This window comes from Monodon monoceros, unplaced genomic scaffold (genome assembly GCF_005190385.1).
Source record: "Monodon monoceros isolate NGI ecotype Baffin Bay Population unplaced genomic scaffold, NGI_Narwhal_1 Super_Scaffold_17, whole genome shotgun sequence".
Lineage (NCBI taxonomy): Eukaryota > Metazoa > Chordata > Mammalia > Artiodactyla > Monodontidae > Monodon > Monodon monoceros.
In genome coordinates, this window is record NW_021703773.1 from 10,928,421 (window position 1) to 10,955,202 (window position 26,782).

Genomic DNA, 26,782 nt, shown 5'->3' on the forward strand with positions numbered 1-26,782 from the left:
TACATTTTGATGAGCTTACTTCTTAACCTTAAGAAAATAACCTGAGATATAATTTTATAGCGCAAAGGACAATGTGATTGGATCTTTCTACTATTTATTTCAATTTTCCCAGTATGATCTACATTCCTAGGCATCTTATACCCAGAAAACTGTGTGTGTTCTGAACGTTTTCAAGAAATAGAATAAAATGCCCCAAGAAAAGATACTTTCTGTTATTTTCTGACTCCAAAGATGACTCTAAAGTCACTCAGTAACGATCATCTAAGATTCAAGCAGGGATGAGATGTTGTTATCAGTACCGACAAATAAAGGGCATCGCTGAGCAGAAATCACAAGCTGGGTATCACATTGAGCCCCTCAATACTGTCAATGTAGAGTTAGATCCAAAACTCACCTGAGGAAAGTCTTTGATGTTCCCTTTCATGTTTCAAAACAGTGAGAGGCCTAGAGCAAGAAAAAGTGTCTCAGATAAATCGGGAGAAGAGATGTGAGAAATGTGCAGAAAACAAACTATAAAGACAGGGAAAAAGGCAAAATCAATATCAACTTTGCAGCTACCTTCATTTATGTTGGTTCTTCACTAACAGCTAAAGATGAAGATGAAAATATTAAGTAATCCATAAATAGTCTGGAGGGGAAATTGTTAGTGTAAGTAAGGAACCAATACTGTGATCACAGTTATTCGTTTTTAAAACTGTGTTTCATGGAGCCAACTTCACTCCAGGTATGAAAACAGAATGTGTTTGTGAAAACAGAATGAATGTCAGTGAAAATCTCCTAAGTTAAACCACATCATTGCCCTTAATAATAATATAAACTATACTGGACTTATTAAGTGGCTTTTCTTTATGAACATGAGTTTAAATGTCACTGTGATATCTAGGCTTAAGAAAAATGAGAAGAAAACAGAAAACTAGTTAATGAGATCAAAGTAAATTGTCAAATTAAGGGATTCCAGCCGCAAACCCTTTTTGTAACTTTCTAATAGCATTTTTACCCACAATATCTAAGTAATTACCTCACTCACTAAAGGCCCTGTCAAACGAAAATTTTAGTGAGTTCTCAAGATCTCAGGGAAAAAACCTTAAACCCATGGCAAGTTCACAGACCAACCCTTTAAAACTCAAAATATATGTTAAAAATAAGAATTCTAATAGATACTGTCCAAGGGAGGAAAAAGGTAAGGACAGATCACCTTAAGAAATGAAATGGGAGTTGAGGAAGATGGCGGAAGAGTAAGACGCAGAGATCACCCTCCTCCCCACAGATACATCTACACGTGGAACAACTCCTACAGAACACCTACTGAACGCTGGCAGAAGACCTCAGACTTCCGAAAAGGCAAGAAACTCCCCACGTACCTGGGTAGGGCAAAAGAAAAAAGAATAAACAGAGACAAAAGGATAGGGACGGGACCTGAACCAGTGGGAGGGAGCTGTGAAGGAGGAAAGGTTTCCACACTAGAAGCCCCTTTGCGGGCGGAGACTGCGGGTGGCGGAGGGGGAAGCTTCGGAGCCGGGGAGGACAGCGCAGCCACAGGGGTGCGGGGGGCAAAGCAGAGAGATTCCCGCACAGAGGATCGGTGCGGACCGGCACTCACCAGCCCGAGAGGCCTGTCTGCTCACCTGCCGGGGCGGGCGGGGCTGCGAGCTGAGGCTCGGGCTTCGGTCGGAGCGCAGGGAGAGGACTGGGCTTGGCGGCGTGAACACAGCCTGCGGGGGGTGAGTGCGCCACAGATAGCCGGGAGGGAGTCCGGGGAAAAGTCTGGACCTGCCGAAGAGGCAAGAGACTTTTTCTTCCCTCTTTGTTTCCTGGTGCGCGAGGAGAGGGGATTAAGAGCGCCGCTTAAAGGAGCTCCAGAGACGGGCGCGAGCCGCGGCTAACAGCGCGGACACCAGAGACGGGCATGAGACGCTAAGGCTGCTGCTGCCGCCACCAAGAAGCCTGTGTGTGAGCACAGGTCACTATCCACCCCTCCCTTCCGGGGAGCCTGTGCAGCCTGCCACCGCCAGGGTCCCGCGGTCCAGGGACAACTTCCCCAGGAGAACGCACTGCGCATCTCAGGCTGGTGCAACGTCACGCCGGCCTCTGCCGCCGCAGGCTCGCCCCACACTCCGTGCCCCTCCCTCCTGCCGGCCTGAGTGAGCCAGAGCCCCCGAAACAGCTGCTCCTTTAACCCCGTCCTGTCTGAGCGAAGAACAGATGCCCTCCGGCGACCTACACGCAGGGGCGGGGCCAAATCCAAAGCTGAGACCCGGGAGCTGTGCGAACAAAGAAGAGAAAGGGAAATTTCTCCCAGAAGCCTCAGGAGCAGTGGATTAAATCTCCACAATCAACTTGATGTACCCTGCATCAGTGGAATACCTGAATAGAAAACGAATCATCCCAAACTGAGGAGGTGAACTTTGGGAGCAAGATAGATTTTTTTTTCCCCTTTTCCTCTTTTTGTGAGTGTGTATGTGTATGCTTCTGTGTGAGATTTTGTCTGTAGAGCTTTGCTTTCACCATTTGTCCTAGGTTTCTGTCCATCTGTTTTTTGTTTGTTTTTTACTTTAAAAATTTTTTTTTCTTAATAATTATTTTTTATTTTAATAACTTTATTTTATCTTTATTTTATCCTCTTTTTTTCTTTTTTTCTCCCTTTTATTCTGAGCCATGTGGATGAAAGGCTCTTGATGCTGCAGCCAGGAATCAGTGCTGTGCCTCTGAGGTGGGAGAGCCAACTTCAGGACACTGGTCCACAAGAGACCTCCCAGCTCCACGTAGTATCAAACGGCAAAAATCTCCCAGAGATCTCCATCTCAACACCAACACCCAGCTTCACTCAACGACCAGCAAGGTACAGTGCTGGACACCCTATGCCAAACAACTAGCAAAACAGGAACACAACCCCACCCATTAGCAGAGAGGCTGCCTAAAATCACAGTAAGTCCACAGACACCCCAAAACACACCACCAGACATGGACGTGCCCACCAGAAGGACAAGATCCAGCCTCATCCACCAGAACACAGGCACTAGTCCCCTCCACCAGGAAGCCTACACAACCCACTGAACCAACTTTAGCCACTGGGGACAGACACCAAAAACAACGGGAACTACGAACCTATAGCCTGCAAAAAGGAGACCCCAAACACAGTAAGATAAGCAAAGTGAGAAGACAGAAAAACACACAGTAGATGAAGGAGCAAGGTAAAAACCCACCAGACCTAACAAATGAAGAGGAAATAGGCAGTCTACCTGAAAAGGAATTCAGAATAATGATAGTAAAAATGATCCAAAATCTTGGGAATAGAATAGAGAAAATGCAAGAAACATTTAACAAGGACCTAGAACTAAAGAGGAAACAAGCAACGATGAACAATACAATAAATGAAATGAAAAATTCTCCAGAAGGGATCAGTAGCAGAATAACAGAGGCAGAAGAACGGATAAGTGACCTGGAAGATAAAGTAGTGGAAATAACTACTGCAGAGCAGAATAAAGAAAAAAGAATGAAAAGAACTGAGGACAGTCTCAGAGACCTCTGGGACATAAAATGCACCAACATTCGAATTATAGGGGCCCCAGAAGAAGAAGAGAAAAAGAAAGGGACTGAGAAAATATTTGAAGAGATTATAGTTGAAAACTTCCCTAATATGGGAAAGGAAATAGTTAATCAAGTCCAGGAAGCACAGAGAGCCCCATACAGGATAAATCCAAGGAGAAACACGCCAAGACACATATTAATCAAACTGTCAAAAATTAAATACAAAGAAAAAATATTAAAAGCAGCAAGGGGAAAACAACAAATAACACACAAGGGAATCCCCATAAGGTTAACAGCTGATCTTTCAGCAGAAACTCTGAAAGCCAGATGGGAGTGGCAGGACATATTTAAAGTGATGAAGGAGAAAAACCTACAACCGAGAAATGAAGTGACTACAGACAGAAAAAATCTGTACTAAAAATTAATGAAAGGAATTTCTAGTTTAAATGGCAATGCTTCCCAAATTTTGTACTAAAATATCAAGGAAGATACACTCCTGCTGGAAGTATAAATTGATACATATTTTCTGGAGGGCAACTTTGTAATATTCAACTTAATATTAAAACACACTAGCCACTGGTTCCAGATTTTCTGCTCCTAGGAATTTTTCTAAAGAAATAACTAGAGAGAGTCTCTAAAATATATAAATATAGTATGTAAATATATACTTTTATATTTTATATAATATATTAAAATATACATGGCAAGTCATTATTTGAATGAAAAAATTAGAAACAAGTAAATGCCCCTCATAAAATGTTGATTAAATACAGCATAATATCCAAAGATCTAAGCCCTGTGGATTCTGATATCCCATGTTCAACAGTGGCTGAAAAACAAGTAATCATTGAGAATTTCACTAAGAATGGTGAAATCAATTTTCTGTCTAGCTATACACATGAAAAGAAGTTTCAACCATTTTCCAGAAGGACAAAGAGTAGTACCACAGCAAACCACTCACCTGGACTCTAAGAAAATACCAGAAATGGGTCCATTCTTCTCATTTAAAAATAATTAGATAGAAAAATTAATTTTAAAATACCTCTTGAAAATACTAAAGACTTTTGCTTCCAGGAATGATGAACTACTGATATTAGACTAGGCTTCCTGCCATAAACATCTAGAAATCTAAACAAAATATATGTAACAGCTATTTTCAGACATTAGAAAACAATCAGCGCAGGACTGTGATCTCTGAGGGAAAGGAAACAAGGTGAGCCCTATGATTGCTCCAGCTTTCCAACTGAGACATTAATTAGACCCTGGAACAGGGAAAGGAAAGCCAAGCAGAGACCTACAGTCTCTCTGAGCAGAGGAAATAGAGATCAGAGTTCAAGGAGATTGGGGCAGCAGATATTTGTGGTGTAAAATCGTGAAGAGGAAGGAATTACACAGGGAAGGAGCTGCAGAACCCTGCATAGGAGCTTCCTTGAGTCCTTGACTTCATAGTAAGCTATGATGCACAAGAGGAAGACCCCAGGAAGCTGGGCAAAGGACAGCTTCCAGGAAAACAACAAGCACTGGGAAGCTGAAAGCTAAACAACTCCCTAATGTAGTACAGGAGGTATTTAAGTTCTCACAATCTACAGTGAAAGATATTGTTGAACACCTGGAGCATTCACAGAGACTCCAGAAAGTCCACACCTTAGGAGTTAGGCTAAAATAGTCCCAGAGTAGAGGTTACTCTAAATCCACTCTGAAGAAACTTCAAAACAAATATCAAAAGTATGAAGATGATCTAGAAAGTAAATTAACCTCCTGACACTGAAAAACTCCAAAATCTTTAAAGGAAGGCAGGGAATGAGAGGGATGAGGGATATACAGATCTTTGGCAATGCCCAGCATCCAAATGAAAATTATGAAAAAAAAAAAAAGAAAAGAAAATTATGCCACATGAAAAACAGCACAAAAATGTTACCCAAATCCAAGAGAAAAATCAGTCAATAGAAATGGACAAAGAAAACACAGGCATGATTGCATCAGCAGACAGGGACTTTATTATAACAGTTATTATAAATACATATAAGATTTTAAAGTAAACATGAATGAAAGGAGGCTGATGCATGAATGTTCATAATAATTTTATTCATAATGGCTGCAAAATGGAACAATCCAGAGTCTGTCGACAGGAAAACTGTCTTAGTTAGCTCAGGGTGCCCTGACAAGATACTGTAGACTAGGTAACTTAAACAATAGATATATATTTCTCAGAGTTCTGGAGACTGGGAAGTCCAAGATCAGAGTGACAGCATGGTCAGGTTCTTGGTGAGGGCTCTCTTCCTGGCTTATAGACAGCCACCTTCTTGCTGTGTCTTCACATGGTGGAGAGAGAAAGGGCTCTAGTCTAGTCCTCTTTTTATAAGCACACTAAGCCCCACCCTCATGACCTTATCTAAACCTAATCACCTCCCAAAGGCTTCACTTCCAAATGCCATCGCATTGGGAGTTAGGGTTTCAAAATATGAATCTGGGGGAACACAAACATTCAGTCCATAACAGGAATGGATAAACTATTATACTACATTCACATAATGGAATTCTACTCAGTGACAAAAAAGGAACAAACTACTGAACAATAGAAATGAATGTTTTAAATGTTAGGCAGAGCAAAAGACGCTAGGAAGAAAAGTACATACCAGATTATTCTGTCTCTATGAAATTCTTGAAGAGCCAAAATCATATCACTTGGTGGCATGAAATAGATGTTGGGGTATTGACTACAAAATGAGTACAGATAACTTTTTAGGGAAGTAGAAATATTCCATTTCTTGATTGTGGTGGTAAATATATAGACACCTAAACTAACAAAGCTAAGTGAAGTCTTCATGAATGTATTTTAATAAATGTAAATTATACCTCAATAAAGTTCATTTTTAAAATACTGCAATGAAAGTCAAGATCACCCTAGAAATGTTCATGGATAACAAATCTCTGAAAATAACTGCCAAAGAAAAGAAAAGAGGACTTCCCTGGTGGTGCAGTAGTTAAGAATCCACCTGCCAATGCAGAGGACACGGATTAGAGCCCTGGTCTGGGAAGATCCGACATGCCACAGAGCAACTAAGCCTGTGTGCCACAACTGTGCTCTAGAGCCCGCGAGCCACAACTACTGAGCCCATGTGCCTAGAGCCTGTGCTCCGCGACAAAGAGAAGCCACCACAATGAGAAGCCCGTGCACCACTATGAAGAGTAGCCCCTGCTCGCCACAACTAGAGAAAAGCCCGTGCGCAGCAACCAAGACCCAATGCAGCCAAAAATAAATACATAAATAAAATTTTTTTTTAATTTTTTAAAAAAGAAAAGAGAAGAAAAGTTTTAGTTTTGTCATACTTATTAGAATGCATGACTTCTATGCAACAGCAGCAGAAAGCCAAGATAAGGGGAAAAAAATGAGAATAAGACAAATATGAGTAGAAAAAAGAGAGAAACAAAGTAGGAAAAGTTCAAGGGAGATAAAAATCACAATATTAGGAGTTGAATGCAAATTGATTCAATGAGGCATAAGATTAAACTAACGGAAAAATCTAATCAAACAGATATAAAATAATTTGATAAATTTTTCAGAATATAGTACAAAGATCCAAAGTGACCAAAAAAAAAAAAAGATTGATGGAAAAGACAGTAGACGAGAGTAAAGAGATTGAATAGAGATTGAACTTCCGAGTTACAAGAATTCTTAGGAAGACACCACAACAACTACAGAAGAAGCAAAAATTGAAAGCTGATTTGAAAAATATCTCTCAAATCTATCAAGGGAGCCTAGTGTAATGGGCTTACCTCAAACTATTCAAAATCACTGAAAAGAGCCACATAAAGAGATGTCCTGGAAAAAACACATATCATTACCATTAAGACAGATAAGTAATACACTTTAATAAACAAACTTTTAAAACATGGGTTTACCCACAAAAGGAATAAAAATCAGACTCTCATCAAACTCTAAATGCCAAGAAGGCAATGAAATTATATTTTATTTATAGTTTCAAGGACAAATATTATGTCCCCTAAATTCTGAAATCAGCTACATTGCAACTCATGCATGAATAAACAGAAAGATATTCTAAAATGTGTACTATGCAAAGACTTTGACTTCCAAGTAGGTTGTAATGGTTGTCCAAAGACCAGTGCTCCAACCTAGAATTAGAAAAGCCAGATGGAATATAAAATTATCTTTTCAAAAGAGAACAGAGTTGCTGAGGCAACAAGAACTAAATGAACTAAAACTTCAGAAAAGGGAAGGAACAGAGAGGTGAGCTGCCTTCTGCAGTTGCTTTTAGTCTGAGTGTACTGATGAATTTGAATATGGGCAAGTAGCTGAGAATCTAGGCAAAGCCCAGAGCAATACCTGGAGAGGGGCTGCTACAGGGAAGGAAATTGAAAGAGATTTTGGTGGAGACTTGGAAAGTTTCAAGCACATGGAAGGGTTTCTTTTTCCCCAAAACATACACCCCAATACTGAAGCAGTATGTGGCAGGAGACAAAAACATACCTGGAAAGCCTCTGAAGAGCAAAACAGAGCTCTGTTGTCAATCTCACAACACAAAGATTAGGATTCGACCCACAAAAAAGAGTGCCACCCCAAACAAAAAATACAAAATTCTAGATGAAAATGTGAAGGTCAGGGCTTGAGCCGGAGGTAATCTGACCTTGACAGAGGCATGATTCATTGTAGTTCCTTATTGAATTAAGGCAACTGACCACCTCTGCCCACAGAGGGGAAAGTGAGCCTCCCCAGAAATCTGAAGTCTCTACATTTCCTTTAATAAACAGTGTCAGGCATTCATTCCAATATGCCTTCACATGTCAAAGAATAACAAGAGTAAAAAGTGGTCAATAGAAATAGACCAACAGGTGATCCCAATTTTACAGTTAAATAGAACGGACTTTAAAATAACTACAATTAATATGTTCAAGAAAATAGAGGAAAATGGAGAAAAGAGTTGAAAAGATAGGTAATTTCATCAGTATATTTAAAACTACAAAAAAAGGATCAAATGGAAATTCTAGAACCTGAACCCTCAACTTCCAGTAAGACTTCTTTGCCAGCCGAAAGAGCCCTAGCTCTCTGGTTTGATATACCTCTACACATATTATCTGAAAAAAGGCATAGTTCCCTTGCCTCAGTTTCCCCAAACATTTAATCAGAATCATATCTAAATATACTCCAGGGATTCGATTACAAAGTCAAAATCAAGCCCAGGAAGAAGTCGCTCGCTCACACTCACACACTCACACACACACACACACACACACGGGCAATACACTGTAGGACTTTCCCTGTTTACACTGATTTTTTTTTAATGGAGAATATATGTGGAAATGGATTCAGGCCGTATTTAGACAAAGAGTGAAGCAAACATTGGGTAAAGCAGTATTTATTAATATAGATATTATAACTGGCACTCTGTATTCTTTGTAATAGCTTGAGCACCTGAAGTGGTTCTGTAATTATGTGCCTAGTTTGTTCACTAAAAATCTAAACTCACAGGTGGCTCTCACCAAATGAATTTGAGATTCCAAAACTTTGGTGTGATATAGGAGGTATCCAAGGAAGAGTGAAGAGTGGAATGCTGCAAGTGTCTTTATAATAAGAGACCTGCCCACCCACTGGGTCATTACATCTCCTGAGAACTCCCAGGAGACACTCCCTTCACAAAGACCCCAAGAGATTCATAGCAAAGGGAATGCAAGCACCTCTAAGAAGAAGGTGAGAGGACAGGGAGACCAGCGGAAAATGATGCAGTAGAACTTGGTTTCCTGATTTTAAAGAAAATTGAAAGATCTGAGGGTGACAAAGGCCACCCTGGGCACTTAAATGTCAGAGGCATGGTAGTAATATTATGCCAGACTGAAGGAATACCCTAGTGAAAATGGCTGAGACTTAGAGAATTAAAATAGATTATCAAGACTTAAGCAGGTTTTAATTCTAATTTCAGCTGCTATTCTAGAGGGCTCTCAGAAAAGGCCCAGAAAGGAAGAATATTTGTATCCAACAACATGAATGCCTGCTGTCAAGGATGCTTTTAATGATCAAGTAGACAGCCAGCCCCCTCCCCCTAGCTAACACATCTCCAGTTTATGGTGGCACATATGAAGCTACACGTGAGTTTATCAACATGGACTTCCCGCTACAAAAGCTGACCAATCTACCACCATGACTATTTGCTCAACTTTCCTGCTAAAAGAGTAAGTCTGAGCCCTCAGAACAGTACTATACACATGGGCCAGCCAGCTGCCTAGTAGAAGGTTAACTATATCGGAAACTGTCCTTCCTGGTAAAGGTAGCAATTTGACCTCACTTATTATTTGGATTTGGATTTGTTTTTCCTCCTTACCATACTTCTACAAGTACTGCCATTACTGAACACCTTATATGCAGGTATCGTGTCCCAAACAACGTTGTTCTGACCAAGGAACTCACTTTACAGTGAAGGAAGAAAGCAGTAAAACAACCACTGGTTCTACCATGTATCCTATTATCTGAAAGCAGCTGGACTTAACAGAACATTGTAATGAGCTATGGAAGCCTGAGTCCCTCCAGCTGAGAGACAATACTTTCCCAAGTTAGACTGCAGTCTTTAAGGCAACTGTGAATGTTCTGTTTCTTCTGTACCCAGAATACGGGTCCAGGAGCCAGTGGGTGGAAGAGGGTATGATACCTCTAAGAATTAAGCCTAAGAATATGCCTACAAAAATTTCACACATTCTCATCTCCTAACTGTTATCCATTAGGGTTGAAGTTTTGTTCGCAAGGAAGGAGGTAACCATTCCGCTGAACTGCCATCAGGCTATTTGTGCTTCTCATGCCACTGGATGAAGAGATAAAGTGTTAAAGTCACTGGTAATTGACACTATGAAAAGCAAATAAGGATGCTCTTTCTCCATAAGGACAGAGGAGAATACGGTGGGAAACTTTCCTTCCCTGACATGTTCAACGCTCAGTTTTAAGTGGATGACTACTGAAGCCCTAAACAGACGAGATTAGCCAGGTTTCTGGGTTATCCTGAACGTGGGCAAAGAACTGGACTGAGAAAGAGCCCAATTTACTGAACTATGGATAATGACAAAGGGAACAGTATCATTTTACTTACAGCTGTGTACAACTCTGCAGGCATCAATCATATGTGGTTATTTAAATCTAAATTTAAATTAGTTAGAATTAAATACCATTAAAATATTAGTTCCTTCCCTTCACTAGCCCCATTTCAAGTGCTCCCTGTGGCTAGCAGCTTCTGTCCTGAGCAGCGCAAGTACAGGACATTTCCACTGTTACAGAAATTTCTACTGGATGATGCTGACTTACAGTCGTCTGACCAACTGAAGAAATAAGGACCATAACTTCTCACCACACTTCCTTGCTATGAATATTTTTTAACTGACTTCCTTTTTTACCCTCTCTTTATCCCTATATGGTATAGTGTTTATGAGTAGTAATTAACTTTTCCGTTCAGTCGTTTATAAAACACTGAGAAGGGATTATGACAAAACTAGAGGAGGACTGAGTACTGGGCAGAGATCTGGGACATGGTGAATGGTGTGATCAGGACCTTGCCTCACCGCAGAAACAGGAAAGGCGGGAGACTTGCCCTCTCACACAGCTTTCAGCTCTGTGATAGGCTGAGACTTAAGCTTAGCCCCTTATGCTCCCGTTTGGGACATTCATGTGAAGCAAATGATGCCCCGAAGCAGATACCTTTCAGAAATCATCTGGCAGTGGCAGCTGTGGAGTCCCATATACAGGGTGGCAGCAGTACAGGTGACTGAGTACAGAGACTGAAGTGTCTGGCGGCATGTCCAGGGCACACAGAGCCCATAGCGGCAGCTGAGGCATTCGGAGAGCTACTCCTGGGCTGTGACCTGCCCAGTGACAGGGCTGCCAATGGCTTCTCCCTGTGTACCTTCCCTCCTTCCCATCAATGCTGGGAACATTTCCTTATACTTCCAAAAAAAAAATTCCTTTTCTGCCTCATTTAACTACAGTCAATTTCTATTTCTACATATAAGAACTCTCACTGAAACAAAAAAATGATTAATAATAGATTAAATATTTTCTAAAGACCAAAAGACAAAAATTTTAAGAGGGATGTTTATCTTTCAGAACACTGGAAAAGATAAAAGCAAGCAAAGCATACTATACAAAGTAGAAGACATAAATCCAGAGAAAAACAAGAAAGCATAAAAAGCAAAAATATAAAACAAGATGACAGGGGCCAGGCCAAGTATACAAGTTATGATAATAAATTTAAATTATTTCAACTCCCCATCAGGAAAGAAGATTTTGAAAATCTAGTCATAGGCTGTTTAAGCTTAAAGAAACACATTCAGCTGACAAGAAATGGGTTTTTTTGTTGTTGTTTTTTGTTTGCGGTACGCGGGCCTCTCACTGTTGTGGCCTCTCCCGTTGCGGAGCACAGGCTCCGGACGCGCAGGCTCAGCGGCCATGGCTCACGGGCCCAGCCGCTCCGCGGCATGTGGGATCTTCCCGGACCGGGGCACGAACCCGCGTCCCCTGCATCGGCAGGCGGACTCTCGAAGCCCAAGAAATGTTTTTTAAGGATAAGCAAAGCTTTATCAGATAAGTGAAATAAAAAAGAAAGTGTGGGGCTTCCCTGGTGGCACAGTGGTTGAGAGTCCGCCTGCCGATGCAGGGGACACGGGTCCGTGCCCTGGTCCGGGAAGATCGGGCCCGTGAGCCATGGCCGCTGAGCCTGCGCGTCCGGAGCCTGTGCTCCGCAACGGGAGAGGCCACAACAGTGAGAGGCCCGCGTACCGCAAACAAACAAAAAAAAGAAATAAAGTGTGTCCCTTTTATTTCAAACAAAATTTAATAGAAGGCAAAAATGTGTCCATGGAAAAGAGAGTCATTTTATACTCATAAAAGGCAAAATCTACATAAAATTTGTAATAGCCCTGAACATTTATGCTTCATATAAAAGCATCAAATTATATAAAACAAAAATAGAATTGCTGTGAGAGACTGTAAAACATCTCTTTCCACATTTTATAGATCTATTAGGGGGAAAAGACAAACGGAGAATGAAACTGGAATATGGAATAAATTTGATAGAAGGAGCACAGATGTGTCCATCCATTTCTCTTCAAATCCACTGAAATAACATGAAAAAATAAATTAAAAATAAATTTACAGCAGGGCTGAAAGACAAGTCATAATGTTAATCAGAAATTCTGAGTAATCTTGGAAAATGGAACATCAATGATAGCAGAATGATGGAGAAAGGATGGAAAAAGAAACTTTGGTCCAAAACAACTAAGAAAAAATAAAAACAACTATGGACATAAAAGCAATTCTAAATACTTCAAGTTAAGTTGAAGTCAACACATACAAAAGAAGGAAAGGCTATGGGACAAACAATAAGATGTTTAAAGAACTACGGCATAAAATGCTGTATAGGCAGCCTCCTTCCTCTCTCCTTCTCAGTGAGCAGCAGATGAAAATGTTTTCTGCCCTAAGAAAAACCCCAAGAACTTTTTCTCCACTTCCGTGAAAGATCTGCCTGAGGCCACTTCCTAGCACTGTGGTTAGCAATCGTGGCTGTAAATTAGAATCAGCTGAGGAACTTTAAAAACTCCCAATGCCCAGGCCACTTCCCCAGCAAAATAAATCAAGTCTCTGGGGGCAGGACAAAGGCTTCAGAAGTTTCTAAAACTACCCAGCAGACTCCAATATGCAAAGAAGATTGAAAAACACAGGCTGAGTAGAAACGATGAGGCTGAAAATAAAAAGCAAAGACCAAAATAATGCTAAGCTTCCACAGAGACAACAACAGAAGAAAAAAATTGAAAGGAAGTTGTCATCTCTGGCTTCAGTCCCTAAGTAAGAGCAGTGAGCACCACTCTCTGAAGTGGGAGGCTTGGCCCCGGGACTCAGGGTTGGCTCAGTCAGTGAGCACTACCCCATCCCCACCATAACCCACAGTCCCCAAGTGACGACACCGAGAAGGTTATAGCCTCACACAACTTATCTGGCCCCCATCTCCCGCTAAACCACCTGAGTACAGGTTTCTGTACTCAGAACCACCAACAGGCAAAAAAAGAGAGTCTCAAATAAAAATAACAGCCACCAGACAAGAATCACTGAACATCTGAGGAAAATCAACACCCAAGAAAGAAGATTCAAACTCAACAGATTGCCTAAAACACGAAGGAAAAGAAAGTTATAAGATAAGGATAGTTAATATTCTCAGAGAAATAAGAAAAGGCTTCTATGAAAATGTAACAAATAGGGATTCTTGAAATTAAAAATATCACAGTTTAAAATTCAATAGATAGGCTGAACAGCATAATAGAGAGATTAAAATCATATTGAACTAAAGAATTCTCCTATAAAGCATTTAGAAAAACAAACACAACAAAGAAGAGGTGGAAAACATGAGATAAGCCTTAAGTTGCATGGAAAATAGATCTGTAAGATCTTTAATAGCAAGGAGGAAATAAATAAATACAGTTGACCCTTGAACGGCACGGGTTTGAACTGTGTGGGTCCCCTTATACAAGGACCCACTTATTTATTTTTCCCAATAAATTTGCACTAAAGTACACCATTCGTCATTGGCTGAATCTACAGATTTGGAACCTCAGACACCGAGGACCAACTGTAAAGTCATACCTGGATTTTCAACTGCATGCAGGGTCAATGAACAGCCCCAGCATTGTTTAAGGGTCAACTGTATATATGATACACACACAGAATTTTAGGCACACGTGTGGGGTTATATATTATATTTACACACACACAGAATGATATATATGTGTGTGTGTGCTATATTATTATGTGTGTGTATACATACAGAAGAACTTCCAGAACTAAAAAAAGACCCAAGTCTTCAGAATGAAATGCTTACTAAGTACCAAACAGAAAGAAAGAACAAGACTTCTATCTATAAAAAATGTGCAGTTCAGAACTCCACAGATAAAGAGAAGAACCTAAAAGCTTCCAGTGAGAAAAATCAGGCTACCTACAAAGGACTGAGAATTCTTGACTTTTCATCAGCAACACTAAAAGTGAAATGAAACAATACCTTCCAGTTCTGAAGAAATAATATCCTAATAGAGGGTGACATACAATAAACGTAAATGAGTAAAGTGTAAAGTATGTTAAAAGGTGATAAATAGTAGGGAAACAAGAAAAATAAAGCAGGATAAGGGAGATCTGGAAATGTAGGGAGATAAGGTTGGAGGAAAGGTTGCAATATCAGATGGAAGGTCATGGAAGGGCCAATGGAGAAGGAAAGATTTGGACAGACACTGAAGGAAGTGTGAGAGGATTCACCTAGCAGATGTACAAGAATTCCAAAGAATACACTTTTATAAATGAACACTACAACAAAAATAACAGAGCAGAAATGTGATGGGTTTGAGGATTTTGGTGCTGATCAAGGCAAAGACAGGACCACAAGCTGGCAGTATTGCACAGCACAACAAGCTTTATTGGGTGGTGCTTGGACAGGATTGCAGAAGAGGGAAAGTCTCGCTGAGCAGGAAACCTTCCAAAGACAGCGGAGTGGGTGGGGCCACTTCTCAGAAGGGGAAGAGGATCAAGGGAAATCACAAGAGAGAGGGGACTCCACATGGGGGCAGGCATATGTGATGAAGTGATGTCTCAGCAGCTAGTAGGGAATCTCTGGGTCAGAGGGTCCCAAAGGGCAGCAGTAATTTGGGGTCTTATATAGCTATGATGATCTGTCTTATCGATGGCTAGCAGATGTTGGGTGCAGTTTTGCAGGGTATGCAAAGTAGGCAAGCTGTAAGTGGTTGAAAATATGCTTATTTGAGCTACATTTAAAAGAACTTGAGTTTGGTACCAGCAGTCCAAACCTGTTGTAAAGAAGCAAACAATATAGGGGCCAATATACAAAATATTGTATATTGTACAATATACAAGAAAAAATATTCCTTTCAAAGTCTCACATGATGAAAATGAAGTATATTACACTATCCAATAATCTAGAAACAAAAGAAATGTTTTATACTCTTATATGACAAAAATGAATACATTGTCACAGAATAGAAAAACTATACCTCAAAATTAGCTTTCCTTCTTTTATATTTTATAAAATATAAAATTTTATATTTTATAAAATTTTATACCTATAAATGATTTTATAGGTATCCACATGTTAGTCTATATCACTCTACATTTGTTTATACGTCTCTATCCCCTACTGGATTGTAAGCCATGGCAACTACTTCTGCCTTACCTTAATACTCCAAGTATCCAGAACATGTTTCTAGCACATAATGTATACCCTACTAAGATTTTTAAATAGTGAATGAAGGAACATGAAGAATAGAATTATAATGTCTCCAAGTCCACACAGGAACCAAGAATAATCCTATTACAATCCATATTTCTTTTGAGACAGTATATTCATTTTTTTTAGCTCTAAAATATCACAACATCAATCTTTTCCCATATGTCAAATCTCTTAATCAGCAAACTATCAACTCAAAAACACTTTAAAAATATAAAGATTATTGAGAGATGTTCATTAATTCCATCACAGTTATTCTTGTGGATGGCTGAATCTCTAAATTATAAAAATGGAATAATCTAGTTTATGATTTAGAATGCCTTGGGCCATAATTAAAAGTACCTCACTGAAAATGGCTTCACATCAGGAGTTTATGATCCCATGTAAGCAAAAGTCTAAAGGTAGGCAGTTTGGCTAATTTGCCCCTCAATGATGTCTAAGCTCCAAGTTAACTTCTGTATAATTTTTTGGCTTTTCTTTTAGGGTGTAAGATGGCAGCCATAGTTCCAAGCATCGTGTCCTATACAACAGCATTCAATGGCAGGAAGAGTGGAATTTCTCCATGGATCTGTCTCTTTATCAGGGAGAAATATCTCTCCCAGAAGCCTCAAGCAGATGTTCCCTACTGTCTTGTTGGCTAGAACTTGGCACTGTTCCCACTTCAAACCAATCACCAGCAAAAGAAAATGGACTTTTTTGGTCAAAAAAAAAAAAGTGGGGTAAAATTACTGGTTTCAGTTTCACTGAGATGAAATTAAGCACATTCTATCCCATCTCTCTCACAAATTACAATAAAAATCCTTGGAGAGTATGCATAAAGCAAGCATCCTGGGACTCGACAAGTAAATAATGCCAGGCCTATTGGGAAGGGAAATCAAATTCTGAAGAACAACCCAGGTGGCAGTGAATTTCCTGACTTTTTCCATTCTCCCAGCTCAGACTCCAGGGCAGCCCGAATCCAGGGACTTCACAGCAAGTGTAGACAGAAAAAGCTCCAAGAGAGACCCTCTCTTTCCAACCAGAAGACTAAGAAGAGGGGCCCGTATGGGATGGAGAATGTGGGAGAAGGGGGGAAATCCCAGACAGGGATTCCCCAGGCAGGAAGTTGCATTCTCAGGATAGCCTGAGCATAGCAACAATGATATTTGAAAAAAAATACTTCCCTCTCTGCAGAAGAACTGGGATAAGAAGACCCTGTGGTCCTATGTTTTCTTGTGAAAGTTTTATAGTTTTACATTTTACATTTAGATCTATGATCCAGTTGAATTAATTCTGGTATAAAGTCAAGGTCAAGTTTCTTTTGTGTACGTGAGAATGACAAAAGTGTTCCAACACCATTTGAGGAAAAGACCATCCTTTCTCCATTGAATTACTTTCACATTTTTGCCAAAAATCAAATCATATTTGTGTAGGTCTATTCCTGGGGTCTCTATTCTATTCCACTGATCTATGTGTCTATTCCTTCACAAATATCACATAGCCTAGATTACTATTGCTCTATAGTAAGTCTTCAAATCTGGTCATGAGATTCCTGTAACTTCATTCTTCTTTTTCAAAATTGTTTTAGCTATTCTAGTTCCATTGCATTTGTATATAACTTTAAAATCAGCTTGTCTATATCTACAAAAATTCTTGCTGGGATTTTGACTTACCAGTCATTGCATTAAATCTATAGATCAGATGGGGCAGCTGACATCTTTACTATATTGAGTCTTCCAATCCATGGACATAGTACATTTCTTATCCAAATACTATTTATTTAGCTCTTTGATTTCTTTCATCAGTGTTTTATCAGCTTCAACATACAGATTTTGTACATGTTTTTTCTTAGATTTATACCTATGTATTTCATTTTTGGGGGAGCTATGGTAAATTATATCATTTTAAAATTATGGTTCCTAATTGATTGTTGCTAGTGTATAGAAATACAATTGATTTTTGCTTGCTGACCATGTATCCTGCAATTCTGATAAACTTAGTTCTAGGAGCCTTTTTGTAAATTTCTTGAGATTTTATAAGTAGACAATCATGTTATCTGCACACAGGGAAAGTTTTATTTCTTCCTTCCATCTGTATACCTTTTATTTCTTTTTATTACCCTATTGTACTGGCTAAGACATCTAATACTATAAATTACAGAAGTGGTGAGAGTGACATTTTTTCTTTCTTCTTGATTTTACAGGGTAAGAATTCAGTCTTTCATCATTAAGAATAATGTTAGTTATAGGGTTTTTCTATATGCCCTTTTATCAGATTGAGGACGTTACTTCTATTACTAGTTTGCTGAAACTTTTTACCATAAATGGATGATGAATTTTGCCAATTTTTTTTTGCATCTATTGATCATGCGGTTTTATTCTTTAAATCATTAATATGGGGACTTCTCTGGTGGTGCAGTGGTTAAGAATCCGCCTGCCAATGCAGGGGAAAACGGATTCAAGCCCTGGTCTGGGAAGATCCCACATGCTGCCGAGCAACTGAGCCCGTGCACCACAGCTACTGAGCCTGTGCTCTAGAGCCCGCGAGCCACAACTACTGAGCCTGTGTGCCACAACTACTGAAGCCCACCTGCCTAGAGACTGTGCTCTGCAACAAGAGAAGCCACTGCAATGAGAAGCCCGTGCACAGCAACGAAGAGTAGCTCCCGCTCACCACACCTAGAGAAAGCCCGCATGCAACAACGAAGACCCAACGCAGCCAAAAATAAACTTCTAAAAAATAGAACTTCATTTTTAAAAAACCATTAATATGAGTTACGTAGTTTAAAAATTTTTTTTATTTAATTTTTAAAATATTGAACCAACATTCCATGCCTGCAATAAACCTCCATTGATTGTACAGTATTATTTTTTTTAATGTTTCTAGATTCAATTTGCTAGTATTATGTTGAGGATAATTATATCTTTGTGCATGAGGGATACTGGCATGAAGTTTTTCCCTTCTTGTAATGTCTTTGGTTTTGGTATTAAGGTAATGAATGACTGGTAAAATGAGTTTTATGTGATTATTGAAATTGTTGGGTTAAAATCTACCATCTTGCTAGTTGTTTTATATTTGTCCTATCTGTTCTTTAGTTTTTTTCTCCCCTTTTCAGCCTTCTCCTTTATTAATAGAGTATATTTTATTATTCCATGTTATCTCCACTATTTTTGAGTGGTTGTCCTAGGTTCTAAAACATACACTTTAATTAACAAAAATCTACCTTCAAATAGTATTAATTTCTGTGTCAGGTAAAGACATTACAATACGATAGTCCCAACCCCTCTCTCCCATTATTTGTGCTATTGCTGTTGTACCCTCTGCTTTTATATATGCTATCAACACATAATACATTGTTACTATTTTTGCTTTAAACAGTTATGCTTCAGAACAGGATTTCTCAACCTCAGCAATGTTAATAATTGGGACTGGATAATTCTTTGTTGTATGAGGCTATCCTGTGACTGCAGGATGTTTAACAGCATCCTTGACATCTAACCAGTAGACATCAGTAGCACTACCCCAGTGTGACAACCAAAAATGTCTCCAGACATTGCCAATGTCCCTGGGCAGAGGTATGGAAGGGGAAAGGGATTTCCCCCAGTTGAAAACCATTGCTTTAGAGCAATTAAAAATTTTTTAAATAATAAAGTTAATTTTGCCTTCATTACTTCTATTTTCAGTGTTCTTCATTTCTTTGCAAGTTGCAGTCTGCTTTCATATTCTTTCTGCATGAAGAATATATTTCAATATTTCTTATATAGTCTGCTGGAAATAAATTCCCTCTGTTTCTGGCTTGTCTGAGAAAGTCTTCATTTTTTCTTCATTTTTTAAAAGGCATCTCACTGGGTACAGAATTATTGGCTAACAGATATTTTTCTTTCAACACTTTAAAAATGTTCCTTCATCATCATCTGGCTTGCACAGTTTCTGACAAAAAGTTTACTGTAATTCTTCGTTCCTCTGTATGCAGTGTTCCTTTTTCTCTGGTTATCTTTAAGACTTTGTTTTTTGTTTTCAGCAGTTTCATTATGATATGCCTAGATGTGTATATTTGGGGAAAGGGGTGGTATTTGGGGGGTGAGGGGTGTATGTGTGTTCTCTGAGACTCTTGGATCTTGGTTTGGTCTCTGTCATTCATTTTGGAAAATCCTTAGCCATTATGTCTTCAAATGTTTTTTCTGGATTCTCTTTTCTCCTTTCTGGATTCTAATTATTCTAAGTATTCTGTTAGAATACCTGACATTGTCCAACAGCTCTTGGATGTAACAGGAAATTATGATGTTCAGTATATAATTTGTACACTCCCCCTACACACACACAGACACATTTTCCTAGGCAAATTCTTTCACACTATAATAAATATTAGTTATTTAGAGACACAAAGTAAGAGAAGCAAAAGAAGAACAATGTAAGGGACTGAGGGCATGATCTTTGAGGAAACACTCCTCTCTTTATGTCATTGGATTAGAGCCACAAAATATTAAAAGGAAAGAGTTGAGGTAAGGAGCTCCAGATGAGGAAGTTTGAGGGGTAGTCAATATCTTAATTCTAATCCTTTAGAAAGCAGAACCTGATGAAAGAATTTAAAGTCCAACCCTTTAGTTGAGGGGAAAAAAAAAAAAAAAGAACAGTGAGAGGGACAGGAGAAAAAGTAGCACACTGGCCAGGCAGCAGTCATGTTTGCCCAGCAGAGAGGACTTCTCAAGGAAATATGCAAAGAGAAATCTCATCTTAGGACAGTCCTCGGAGGAAAGATGGCAGGGAGGACTCTCATCTCCCATTTCTCTTTGGTCAAGGTTTACATGCAGGTCACTGACCACCTCCTCACACACACTCCAGGTGTTATCCAATTCCCTAGGGCCACTTAAAAACCAGGTCCTACACTCCAGAATGGGTCCTTTCACCTACATCCAGAAGTAGACAGGCTACTCAGCACAGGTGTGACAGCAACCCAGAAAGAGAAAGGAGGGTGGTGTGGGCAGGGGAATCTGAAAGGTGGACAAAGTTTGTGTCCAGCTTAGTTTACCTGCTTTACACTTGCTCCGGCTCCAGCCAGGATGGCCCCTGGCTTGGCTGACTTGTTTGGTTACTATTGCATTCTCCTAACCCACTACCCATTCAAGCTAGCCCTTCCAAATAATTTCCCTCCCCTAGCCCTGTTATGAGGTTGTCTTGTGCCAGCCTCCAGTTATAAGCAACATATCACCAGTACTGCTCCTGTCTTCAAGCAAGTCAAAAATATCTAAATTTCTATTCTGAATATTCAGATTATATACCTAATTTGACAAACATGCATTGAGCACGTACTCTGCCAAGAGCTGCTCTGCATTCTAAAGAATGCAAAAGAAACAGATTTATCTCCTTATTCCCCTGGTTCTCATTTCTGCTGTTTCCATTTGGTCTATTTCACTGCTTCTTAGCAGATGCAAAAGAAGAAGGGAAAACGGAAGAAAGATTCATTTTAAAGCAACAGACAGCTTTTAAGATAGTTGTGAAAAGAGGTTACAACTTTTGTTTATAACAGGTGTCTATATTACTGCTAGTTCATTAACCCTATCTCCCTTCACCAATCAGTAATTGAAAGTAAACTGCCGCACATTGATGAGAAATTACTTGTACTAATGACCTGAATAGACTTCATCTTCCCTTTACTGTAGAAATGATTTTAGTTCCAGGAGTGAAGAAGAGAGTCATCTTTTGACATATCTTTAGAGAAAGCAGGGCTTAAAATGCAGCTGGTTATTATTTGTTCATTCACGTTACTTGCCCTGATATGGAGGAGTTATCAAACTATCTTGAAAAATGAGTTATACAGTTATTTCCCAAATTCCCCGGCTATGGAAAATATAACCTGATGTTGAAAAGGGCTGTTTTATTTTATTTTTCAACCAAGTCACATGTATTAAGGATCTCTTGGTTGTTTTAATGCCTTTCAGTCAGAAACCCATTTAACAACTTGTAAGAGTGCTGTGAAGTACAGGAGCTTGAAAGCAGTGAGACCAGATGTCAAATTAAGAGGGCAGGTGGCTCACAGTTCCTGACGTTCCTTTCCTACTCACAAGTTGTTTAAGAAGTTTAAAAAAAAAAAAGAAAAAGAAAAGAAAGAAAAAAGCACTAAATCACAAAAGCATTGGAAACTAAGACTCTCATACAATAATTTTCCATACTCTCAGAAAGAATTATGTGCAGGCTTCTAGGTGAGCAAAGAGACCAGCAAAGAAATAGTTATCTAGGTAAGCGTTTTTTACGTAATGTAAATAGTTGAAGATAAAGAGACCATTCATCTTGGGCGAATGTCTTAATTACTTTTACTACAGGCAAGCCAAATTACCATGAAGACTCATCACTAGGGCCAAGGAAGTCTCAGTTGAGATTCTAAAACTACACAATTGAAAAGGAATTTTCATTGGCTCTCTGACCAACGAAATAATTGAGAAGTATAATGTGTGGCTCGCCTATCCTATACCACTAGAACCCAAGGAGACCAGTTGCAGGGCCTGTGGGCAACCTCTTCATGGGGTTGGCAGGGACTGGTCTTGTGGAACTAGTTAGGCTTGCCTGTCAGGGTGCAGAATTTTGCTGGGCAGGTTTTTTACCTGATAATGTCCGGCATTGGTTTGTGGCCAATATTCTAGGTCCTCTCCTCCTCCACCACCGGTTCCTCGGAAGGAACTAAGAGAAGGGCATGTCACTCAAAGAAAACAAGAGCCAGACCCTTCTGTAAATAAGAAGCGAAAAGTTCTGCTCCATCAGAGCATCGGAGTAGCGGCTCTATGCGGGGCCTGGAACTTTAGGAAAGGCAAGGTTTTGGAGCGTATGGCAGTAGATGTATCTCCTCTTACTGGGCCCTTGGGGGCATGCACTTAAGACACATAAAGAGCAAAACCAGTGATAAGAAGACCTTGCAAGTGTGGTGGTCTGGAAACATACAAAAATAAGAAGAAAGTCTGGAGTTGGGAAATGCAAGGTCACAATGACTGTGGGGCATTCACAAAGGAGTTAAATCTGTGTCCTTAGAAAGAGCATACCACTCATTGAAGACTGGGGATCTGAGAACACAGGGATTCATGGAGGGAAACTGGGAAGTGATGTGTATATGAGGAGGTCAGTAAAAGGAAAAGCTCCACAGAAAAGTCCTTATTTGTCATTTTCCATCATGAACTCTAAGAGAGAAGGCAATTTACATGTGGATGAATGAATGTTTTTCCAAAATATGGAAATTTGAGCGTCACAATTAACCTATTGATGGGAGAGTTCTCCCTGTAGAGTTTAAAGGTAGCAGAACCAGAACAACTGGCATGGATTGACTGGTACACTAGCAAAGCTGAAACCATAAAATATTCATTGTTTCTTTCCCTTTTGGTTGGCCGTTTCCTCTGTGTATCCCTTTCTCCAGACAGTAAGAAGTCTTGGCTACGGTCTCTGACTAGCCACAACAGAAAGGTTCCAGATCAGCAGTTCTCAACTTTGTTGTTTTTGTGGCACATTTTTTGAATGCTATGATTTGGGGCACTCAAAAAACACCAACACTAAACAAGCCAGGAATAATTATAACACAAACACTCCTAGAGGGTAATGTCTCATGCTCTTTGAAAGCATTTAGCTATTGTGCTGTTCACACGGTCACACTTCAATACTGTGCCACTTTTTAAAATAACCCTTTGTACAACAATGACCACACTGTCAGAAGGCAAAGTCTTCACATGCTCCACTGAATCCCTAACTCTTCTTTGGTACCAACTTGACAAGGTGTGACCATTCATGCCCCTAATTTCCAGCAAAGAGCCGTACTCTATAGTCCATTATATGACCTGCTTAGCTCAGTGATTCACCCATTGGACAGCATCCTTGCAAGACATGTGCACAGTTACAGCAAAAATAAATCAAAGGCTCACAGTGCAACAATGTAATACAGCACATGGTTTGTGAATCTCTGTTCTAAATTCATGTACCTTGCTTAAGTAGAAACAAGCATAGGGCCCAGAAGAAAAGAAAGAGGCTTGAGGTGGTTGGCAGAAATTAAGAGCCCTAGGTGTTAAGGAGAAATATTCCTCTTTTGATGCACTTCCTAAAGGATTCATCTTTCTATGGTGTTGGCCTGGACTCGGAACCAAGGAGGACTGTGCCAGACGTGGATATAGGAAAAGAGGACAAAATAGAGATCCATGTGGTTTAGCCTAGAGCCAAGATTCTTCATGGGTATTGGAATATAAAGCTTTAGAGTAATAATAGGGAGAGTTCCCTTGAGAACCTAGGAGAACATTGGGGGCTGATTGAAGATGCTGGGATGCAGGATCCAAGCCAATACTCTGCATTTTTACCTTGTGGAAACAATTAGTATAATATACAAAAATTGCCAAATTAAATCTTTTGTGACAAAATGCATGGCTTACATGTATAATAATTTCCTATGCTCATATATCCATTCTTTAAAAAAAAATAACAATAATCACAGCATTGAACATGCCTCAAAACTGAGGCTCTGTCATGAAGAAAGGGGTAGTGAAAGAGAATCTGTGCTAAATTCCTCATCCAACGTGGGCAAAACTGAAAAGACAGTATTTCTTTCTTGATAATTAGAAAAATACAGTTTTTGAAATGCATTTGAAAAATCAGAAGTTAAAAACTGAGAGGAGAAAAAATGGAGATAGAGCTTCCAAACAATACAAGTTATAATTGCAGATAATTCATGATCCAGATAGCCAAAAATATTAAAAAGTGAGAAAGTAAAAAGTAATTTTTAAGAGAAGGGGAAAGTTCACTATTTAATGCAAGTGAAGGAGTAGAATTAAAAACACTCTATAATGTGAATCAAAGTTTGTTTTTAAAATGTTATTTATGGAGAAATCTACTCTATACCCTGTAATGACCTAAATGGGAAAAGAATCTAACAACCAGTGGATAGATGTACATGTATAACCTATTCAGTTTGCTGTACAGCAGAAACCAACACAACATTGTAAATCAACTATGCTCCAACAAAAATTAATTTTTTAAAAAAAGAGAAAGACTTACAAATGAACTACCCCATTAAAACTGCCCTTAGTTCAAGCCAAAAACAAAAACAAAACAAAAATAAAGTCATTGGAAAATAAATAAACAAAATATTACTTATGGATGTGTATATGTATATATTTATACTCACATATGCATTTGGAAGAAAATAAACCCAACTGTTGGTCTGCAGTTGGTGAGTAAATTGTGGGTAAGTGTTATTTTAACTTTTTCCTATTGTCTATTATAAGTATGTATTACATTTATAATTCAAAAAATTATTGTGGAGATTTCAAAATTATAGTCTATGGTTAGAAGTTAATATTCAAAGGACATTGGGTGAGGGTGTATTCAGCCATGAAGTGGACTAGAATGAAGACTGTCTTGACGTTACAGACTGAATGTTTCCCCCCAGAATTCATAGGTTGATGCCCTAACCCCCAATGTGATAGCATTTGCAGGCAGGGCCTTTGGGAGGTAATTGGGTTTAGATGAGATCTGGAGGGTGGCATTGCATGTTGGGATTACTGTTCTTATTAAAGAGGAAAAGAGCAGAAGACCAGAGGGTTTTCTCTCTCTCTCTGCCATGTGTCGGATCTCACCAGAACTCACCTGCCACCCTGCTCTCAGACTTGCAGCCTCCAGAACCATGTGACATGAATGTCTGCTGTCTAACCCATCCAGTCTATGGTATTTCGTTAAAGCAGCCTAGGCTAAGACACTCTGCATCAGACCATCTGATGATAGACTTAAAATGCTACTAACTAGCTGGGTGACCTTCAGCAGTAAAACTTACAATGGTGGACTCTGTGGTCTCTAAGATCAGCCCTGTCTCTAAGAACAGCTGGGCTTTAAATTATCCTGAAGCAGCTGTGGTGAAGGGTGTCCAGGGCCACTCTGTGAAGGAGCCTCCGTGCACCGACATCTACCAGAACTGCACTCGGGCTACAGGCCTCTCACCTAAGGGGTTGCTGCTCCTCTCCACTTTGCTACTTTGCCGACAGTTAGCTGGGCCCCCGACAGGTAGCAATCAGAGGTGCACTGACCCTTGCCCAGAATGTAGCTTAATGGAATAGGTGTGGATTCCCTCAGGTGAAGATATGGCATCATTTTAACAAAAATAGAGCCACGTTATTTTTAACACTAACTTTGAACAGAATGTACTATAAAATGGCAAGTCACCGATGCAATAGTGCCCTTTGGTATGATTGTAAAGTAATGAAACAGTTTTTCAGCCCTTGGACCTGAAGAGGTCCTCGCCAGGCCCTCTGCTTAGAGGGTGCCTCACCACAGAAACAACAACATGTGTATTGTTTGCTTTGCTGTGTTTTGCTCTGTTTTGTTGTTCTTCTAACGAAATTTTTTGGAGGTTCAATAATTTACTGAGTAAAAGAGCCTATGGGAGAGGGACGTGGACAAGATGAACTAGGTCGGCTGGGCCGTGCGCTGGGGAGCGTGTGGTAGATGTGGGGAAGCGCAGGGGAGCACAGGAAAGGCGCCTCTGCCCCGCGAGCCACAGGGGCACTGGTCGCTCCAAGTCGCCCTGAAGTGGGTGTCTGGGCAGGCCTGTTTCCCCCATAACTAAGCTTCCTCCCTCCTGTTTGCTCTGCAGGTGTGTTGCCTGAAAGCTGCTTAGAACTGCCTGGAAGTCCTTCATCAGAAAACTGATATGTGCAGAAGGGGATCACTCCATGAGAGGCACTGGACCAAGACAGTCCTTCCTAGGTCAGAAGCGTCCAGTCCCACCCAGGATCCCAACCACCCTGACCCAGTGGATCTGGTGGCCACACAGGCAGTCGGGCTGGGCCTGGAGGGCGAGGCCCCCTTCCCCTGCCGGTCTCCAGGGACATCTGAGAGGAGCCACTACCCAGCCCAGGGCACCAGGGCAGACCGTGGTTCAGGCCCCGGGCCTATCTTGATTTATAGCTTTGAAACAGACACACGGGAAATGGGGCTCCACTTATGGTCTTGGAGCAGGTCCCACAAGTCAGTGGGTGTGATTTTGT